Raw genomic sequence first — 8738 nt, forward strand, 5'->3', positions numbered from 1 at the left:
GTTTAAACAGGATTATTTGATGCATAAGACATTACAGATTATTTAAGATTTATTGTACGCCAGTGCTTTTATAACACTCCCATGACGAGTTTTGAGTGATAGTGTTGTTGTTTTTGCACGATTTCTATTAGACCGGGAATGATTTGTTAATTAATCGACTAGTCAATGGCGAGAAAAATTCATCGCCAACTATTTTGATAGTTGATTAATCGTATCAGTCACCTCTGTGCTGGTTCCTGCGTCTTTAATCTGAGGAATTGCTGCTTGTCTTTGTCATTTTGAACAGTAAATGACGATTTGGGGGAGAATTAAAGGATGGTTGGACAAAATAAATTATCTAAACAACCTTTTTCACAATTTTGGGTATATTTTATAGACTAAATGGGTCAGGTAAAGTGTAAGCCTTGAATTAAGTATGGGGGGTCTATATATGTCAAACTCAGAATTGTAATATTTACAATATTGAGGTAATAATACAAACTCAAAATTTATTTCTGCCATAACTGAGCAAACTAACTAGAATGCTGTTTGAAGCTAAAAAGGTGGCAGGGTCCGCCACGTGTAAACAAAGTAAAACAGTATGAAATTGGGTTGTCCTTTATGTGCAGTATGTTTATTCAGTTTAGTTTGCATAGGCATAAAAAGTCAGTGAAGATCTTTCTCTTACATATTGCACCATTAAGAATGACAATGAAAATATTGACCCTGCATAACTTTTTAAGAGTTGTCAAATAAAGACTCTGTTATGCTTTGAGCGACTTCAGAGCCTGCATATATCTACACTATGTGTGTGCAGCAGGTGTTCTAATCACATCATGTGTTGAGGACCTCTGTCAGCAAGCACTACATTAGCCTCTAATACATTTCAGGGTGTTTACAAGATGCCTTCGCCTCAGGAACATCTGCTGGAATTGGCATTGCTTCCTGGATTTCCCATGGGCGAAGAGACAGCGAGTGATTGTGTTAGTGTGAATGTGTGTGTACCAGTGTGTGTGTGTGTGTGTGCCAGCAGCTTGCTGATATGAGTGGATAGAGATGAACTTGGCACCAGCTCCTTTCATGCCGACCTTCTGACCTCTCCTCACAGGGTGTCGATGACAGGATGATAGATAAGAGTCTACGTGGTGCCGTATCCGGTAGGTGCAGTCAAATTCACACTTCTCCTGGCAAAACCTAGATTCTTAAGTATTTAATCTTTAACGTGAGTATTTCTGAGTAACGATGACTGAATGAACCAACACAGAATATGGCACAGGAGCAAACTAAATAAAAACATGCAAATAAATAGCTGCACAAAAACACAGATGACCCCCCCCCAAAAAAAAAACCAAAAAACTCAGAAGGCTTGAATCTTCAGTCAGAGTTTATTTGACTTGGCAAGCTGTTCAACGCACAAAAAACGAAGAGACACTGAGATAGAGCACTTGTTAATCAAAGCCATTTTGAAACTGTTTTATAGAGATTAATAGAAGACTGTATCCAAAACTGATGAAAGAGAGGATGAGGGAATGTTCCCCTCGGTCCTTTTTCCCTCACTGGAACAAAATGAAACGGTCGTGCTTGGAAATCACAGAGGCTGAGGTGGGTGTCTCTCTAGGTGTCAGAAAGTCTCAGCTAACATGTTTTTGATGTCAAAAGCAGACGGTCCTTATCACACTGATGTTACAAAGGCACTTGTCTGACTGATACAGTACATTTGGACATCGGTGCAGAAATGTATTAAAATGGGAAAATTTGCCTGAGAGAATAACACGCCAATATGTGACCTCAAAACACCCAGGTGCCCTATTTGGACTGAAGTGAACCAGAGGGGAACATAATGTATCAGATAGCACAAACATACACTTAGATGTAAGAGTGATAGATTGGACCACACACACACACACACACATTATCACTGCTGAGAATCTTGTTCATTACCCTATTTAACAATACAACATGTGTACACCAGTGACACACACTTCTCAGGGCATAAATGGAGGAGCGACGCTTCTTTCGATGCTGAAGGCAATGCATCAGGTACTGTTGGTTATTAAGCATCAGCCAATCAGTTCCTGATGCAGTATCATCCACATCAGAAAGCTCTTCCTTCATCAGTGCAGGGGCGACACACACGCAGCAGTGAACAACAACTTTTCGGTCCTTCTGCGACATGTCCTAATAGTGAGAGGAGCGACACAAAAATAACCCAGACTCATAAAAACAGGCCATTCTTATTATTCTTTTCATCCTATGATAATACAATAGCCAGTACTGTACAGTACACATCATTGTAAGTCAAGATGGCAGCAGAAGCATCTGGAAAGTGAATTCATGCAAATTCAAAATGGGCATGCATTATGAAAGAGCTGCAAGAGATGAGGCTGCACTTCAAAAGACTGTCGAAAAGAAATGTTTTAAAAACGTGGGGAAGGGGGATGCGAGAGGAGGAAGAGCAGACAGAGAGGGTGTCTGTGAAACGCGCTTGTGTAATTGCAGTGACATCTTCATTGAGAGCCCTCCATCTCTTTCCTGTGTGCTCCAAAGGGCGTCGCTGACGCCGGTCGATCGGGAGAGCAGCCGAGGCGCTGTGTTTAGCATAATCCCAGAGGCCATTGTGAGAGCAGCTAGTGAACGACTCACAGTTGCCAGCTGAGATTTCACCAAAACACAGCAGAACACAAGGAGAAAGGGATGAGAGAGGAGGGGGAAGAGTTGGGAAAGAGCTCGGGGGAGAGATAGGAATGGTAGTAGTGATGATGAAAAAAAAATGCAGATGTGTTGGATATTAAATTACACTGAACTCGAGAGTAATATTTTGTATATAAAAGGTCTTTTAGTTGTGAGCGGTGGCGGGATGGTTGTCGGATCAGGGTTGTCTGTGAGTGTGCCGCTCAGATCAAAGAGGTAGAATATGAAGTGTGAGACATTTCTTTCCCCAGGTGGACTGCACCTGTTGGCCCTCATTCAGGACTGCAATTCAATAACCCCCCCCCCCTTCTCCTTCTTCTTTTAAACAATCAAACTGTTTTGACTTGTAACAGCGAGGCACAAAAAAGATTAAGCCCAAGTGTCCTGTGGCAACGTTTCTTCTATTGTGCAACGATCATTACCTTAAGCTAGCGTGTGAAATCCTCTTTGATCATGGTTTCAGACGGTAGCCAACCTTTGGTAAACAATTTGGTCTCCTCCTAACGCGTTGCAGGAAAAACTAAGGTGAGAAAATACTGCGATTCTTCATATGACAAAGATAATGGAGATGAAATGCAGACAGTTTCGGGGATTGTGTTATGGCTGCATTTAGGACAAACTGCAGAATCTCTCCAGGTGATTGTGAGAAAATTAAAGACCATCACAGTTGCCTGCAGAGATTACTCAGTCAGCCCGACGCACACTAATCTGTGATGGGTACTTGTGTGTGATATCCGTAAGAGTCAATCGGCAGCAGACGGTTAACACTGATCAGGATAAAGGCCGAGCTTTGACCCTAACCCCCAGCCCCCTACCGCTCCGAAAGGTCCTGGGTTACCATGGTGACGAAGCCAAGGCACGTGCCTCCCATTGTTGAGCCATATCCTCCAGGGTCATCCGCACGCCCAGTCAGAGGTCAGATGTCAGCCAGGCCTCTCACTTGGGTCACCACTCACCAGCAGTCAGCCTTTGACCTCCACAAACACTGAAACAAATTGAGGGATGGGGGAGAGAGGGGAGAGAGGGGGGAGGACGGAATTAAACATGTTTACTCAACACTTCTGGATGAGCACATGACAGCTCAGGATGTTCTGACAAACTTATGTATTTGTTGTGCTTCAGGTGTTCTGAGGGCAAAACAGAAGTGCAGTGTGGGCAATGTACAGTGAGGTGGACGTTCACTCTGCATGTTACAGTATGTCTCCCTCTTGTGGTGAAAGATGATGCTTTCAAAAAATGCTTACACGTTAAAGTGTGGCACAAATATACAGTTTATGGAGCGTCTTGCTCTTAAGACTCATGCCATATAACTACAACGACCCTGCTTTGAGTCTAGTTTAATATCTTTGTTCCATGTCATCCTCCTTCCTTTGCCAGTGTTTCTCATCTACATCTTCAGTGTAAACTATGCAGGGAAAAAAATTGACAAAAAAATGCCTTTTGTCATTGAATCCAGCACTGGGGGACTGTCTAAAGAACATTCAAACAAAACATAATCTCAACATGTTGTACATACACATGCTCATCATGGTCATGCATATGTATTGCCCCAAAACCCTCTATCCCACCTGATCTTGCTTATTTAACAAAACACATCAGCTATACCAAATCAGACATATGTCCACAAATTTTTTTTTTTTGGAAAAGTCCTTCGCCCAGAGGTGCCATCTTTCTCATTGAGCCACGATGCATGTTGGGATATTCAGGTCATCGAGTTGCAAAGTGTTGCTCAGGCGTTGACAAAAGAAAAATCTTAAGTTTATTAAACGGAACAGGCTGACAGTCCACACTTTGTTAGGCAGTGAATGAACAGAGTGGTTTTGACAGGCCTAACCTCTTAAGCTTCGGGTCCCACTGAGCTCAGCACAGCTAGAGCTAAATGCCATCTGTCCCAACATCATGAGGCCCCCCCCCCGCCCCAACCTGTCCCCCAACAGTTTAGCATAAAAACCATACAATACGGATAGGGGATAATTCTACTCATCTGATTTCAGGTCCCTAAATTAAAAACACCACCTTATCTTCTGTAAAGGCTTAAGGCTGTCCAGGTTAAGTGTTTGCAAACAATAGCTGCGCATGTAATCCACATAATTTGGTTTTCAAAAGGCACCCTGCACTATGGATTATCAGCACTCTTTGAACACCACTTTAATAAAATTTGTTCGGAATTCTTTTGGTTTTTCATTAAATAAACTTCAATGACCTCAAAAAAAATAAATGATCTTACTTAGTATCTCTCTGTGTGCCTCCATGAAGCCTGGCTCTGTGGTTTGGTTGATCTTGAAAATAAAAGGCAGAGCAGCGACGTGGAGTGCGCAAACACTGAGAAAAGTTTAAGACAGCATGGATTCTGTTAAAACGGATCAGCTCGTACTTTGTGTAACAAAAAGAGATCTTAAACATTCACTCATTAGCTTTAAATGTGTTTAAAGTTAGTGATCAGTAATTTTTGAAGCCACTCATGACAACACTCTGTCAATGTAGAGTTTTCTCTCTTCACCTGGAAACTGGACACACTCACTTGGACCAAGATAAATTAAATGTGACATGGTGGACGGAGCTGAAATTTGGGATTTTTATATCAAAGAGAGCGGTCGTTTTTCTGCTCTAGTCCAGCAGCGACAAACCCTTTTTGTGGTATATCGTCACATGACCCTGACGATTATCCTTGCTTATATGCGGTATTTAATTATTTCTTACTAGTAATATTAAAAATATTTCAAGTTCATATCACGTTTCATGCCTGTCTGAACATAGTATTTACGAAAATTCTAATAACGTGTTTGGTCAATGAAAAACGTATTCTGTTTTAATTTCTTTAAGGTCACTGTAACTGTAACTAATAATAAGGATAATAACTGTATGATGCCGTTAAACTGGGAAGGTTTTCTCATACCGCAGCAACCCCAGTTTGGCAGGGCGATTTCTCCTTTCTTTGTTTATGTGTTCCGTATATTTAAAAAAAAAAAGAAAAAAGAAAAAAAAAAATCATTAACCAGTTTGGAAAAAGAAAGACAGCATGAGGTTTTGTTCTTACGTTGGTAAGGTCAAGATCCTGATGCACGTTACTGGTCAGAAGCTGACAACCCATTCAGGCCACATTGTTTTTGTCAGTTAGTCCCTCACTGTGACTCATCAATGGCTTATTTCAAATTCGGTTTGGAGCAAATTCGTTTTACGCTTTACTGACTTCCCCATGCAGCACTGAACAATAAAGTAATGATATCACCGTATGAACTTTAGTCTCCATCCTTTCACAGTGTTGCCCACTCCGTTAGCTGTCATTTAACGTTAAGAGCAAAGAGCGACCTTTCTGCCCACTAGCCAATGTGTGTCCTTTAGCACTTCATTAAGGCCCGGGACCTGCACTGTACAAGCAATTGTCTTCCCCTAACAAAAAGACTGACGCATTGTATCAGTTGGAGGTAAATTTATCAAAGGAGGCCGATACAATGGATAGAACAGCCCAAATTATGAAACAGGTCTGTAAGGGGCCTCCTGGTGAGCCATATTGTACTGTTTGTTGATGGTCCAGTTTGGGCTAAATGACATGTGGTGAGATTCAGATCGAGCAGTACAGTGTGTGAGAGTGTAAATGCAGATGTATAAGTTCAATGTTTGAGTAAATGTCAGTGCATGTGCAGCACTGTGTTCACGAGGTACGCTAAATGATGTGTGAGGCCGTGCTGAGAAAAACAGGCAGCCCACAGACCTCTCAGAGGGGCACAGTGGCTTAAAACAATTGGGATCTCTATGAACTGATGTGACATGTGTGCCGGCCTTTCCGTTGGAGGAGCCCTAAAACAGGGGTGGAAGAAAAAAACTGCACTAAGAAAGGGAGGGAAAGAGGGACAGTAGGAAGAGGAGGGGGCATAATGAGGGCTGTGGCAGAGTGAAGGAAATCGGACTGCAACAGAAGAAACTGCACAGGATCTGAGGGCGAAGCACCGAATAAACAGGTAGAATTTAAGGGAACGTGGTTCAGTGATCAGTCTTGTGATACATTTCTCTTCATCTCATGCGTTTATACAGAAAGACTTCTAATCTTTAGAGCTGCAACGACTGGTCAATTAATCTTTTACAAAGATTCTTTTATCAGCGACTATTGAAAACTGTTTAAGTCATTTTTTAAGTAAAACACCATACATTTACTGGTTCCAGCCTCTCACATGTGAATATTTGTTGCTTTTCCGATCAGTTTAATCTCGGACAAAACAAGATATTTAGACATCACCTCGGACATTAATCGAGACAAAGTGATTAATCAAGACAGTGTCTTATAAAACTATCTTTAGTCGCAGTCCTGCAAATCTTTGTTATTAAAAAACACGATTTCGACAAGACACTTCATTTTCATACAAAACAATCCTCTACAGTACTGTGGACACTAGTTGTAAATCGCCTTTCGTTCTGTGCAGGAACGGCTGCCATTTAGCCCCTGCACTGCAGTCTCAGATGAAATGGGCCGATGGCACATCAGACTACTGACTGTCCTCACCATATTTACATCCCATCTCAGTTATTGGACGCATAATTCCTCCACACATCTCTTCAATGTTATATCTCACACACACACACACACACACACACAGGGCTGACTACAATTATAATTTCATATGCCCGACTGTATCAGCCACCCGAGCAATTTTCTGCCATTTAAATGTGAATTTATGTCCCATGTAAATGAGTGGGGAGTCGATTTAGACCCATTGGAGGACTGGCCTTTTCTCAGGGAGCATTCTGTTATAGGCCTCTGGTCGTTTCAAGGTCCCCGTTCATCACCTTGATTTAACAGACGGCATCGGCACTGAATGAAGCCTCCACATCATCGTATCAACTTCTATTCTCACGCAAATACAGTCACACCGTATCTCATTTGAAGTAGAAACTCATTTTTACATCGGGGAATAATCAACTGGTGACTTCAAAACATCTCCCTAAAACATATCTCCTGTCTGCCCTTAAAAAAGGGTCTCCTAATATAATTCCCTGTATCAAACTTAAATGTAACCTGTTCCCATAGTGAGACTCAAACATAACAAAAAGACAAAATGTAAAAATTCCTATTACAAATCAACTTGCCTTTTAAACATGAACACTTCACTGTATATAAAAAGTTAGAATTTTTTAAAAATGTTGAGTCATGTATTCATTAAGAATGCACTATAAAAAAGGGAGGTTTCTCTAATAAATAGTCGTCTCTGCTCCCATCCTGAAAAAAGCCTGAATGCCTATAAAGACATTGGCACTGGTAGCACACGGGTCACTGATGGACACCTTCAAACCTGAAGAAGGGACTTGTGTTCGCTTGGCCAAGTTCTAATAATCAAATCACATGTTCCTGATTGAGTACATAGATGCTGTTTTCTTGCCTGAGGCCGAAGAATTATTTCATATTTAATTTTCATTCCCGAGTTCAAACCCTTGACGAAACATCTTAATTAGTGCTTGTTTCATCGGGTCAGCGATTGGCTGTTTTATTGGCTGCATCACAACATAGCACTAATATGTGACCTTTGCAGAGAGGATTTCTGGACAACCCGGACACTGAATCACTTCAGTAAGACCCCGTCAGAGGGGGCAGCTTTCTTTATACGTTCATATGACTTGAGGACACTTTTTCACCTGTACTACAGCTTAACATTTCATTCCTTCCTTTTTACATTTCTCTATATTCTATTACTTTGTACACTTAAGTCGGCGAAATATAATTAAACATTACTTTAACACCTTACTGCAAAATTAGTTTTAAGAAGCTCAGTTTTAACCCTATTGAGGTACTTGTGTACGCTGCGCTTTTTTCCACATTAGTTAGCCACTGTTCAGGAGATAAATACGAAGTGAACCTTTCAGCTGATCAAACTATGTCCGTATGACAAGACCTTGACCACATGATTGATCACCTGCTCTTATCACAACAATGACCAGTCCACCTGCTGCTGATCACACGCACTCTGCAAAACGCAAATTGCAAAACACACATAGCCTTGAGTGTACTCCACCACATATCTTATCCAAAAACTCAAGGTCTTTACGCACATCTGTCAAATACAGCTGGCCTTTGCCCA

The sequence above is a fragment of the Acanthopagrus latus genome, chromosome 15, assembly GCF_904848185.1.
Source record: "Acanthopagrus latus isolate v.2019 chromosome 15, fAcaLat1.1, whole genome shotgun sequence".
In the NCBI taxonomy this organism is placed as follows: Eukaryota; Metazoa; Chordata; class Actinopteri; order Spariformes; family Sparidae; genus Acanthopagrus; species Acanthopagrus latus.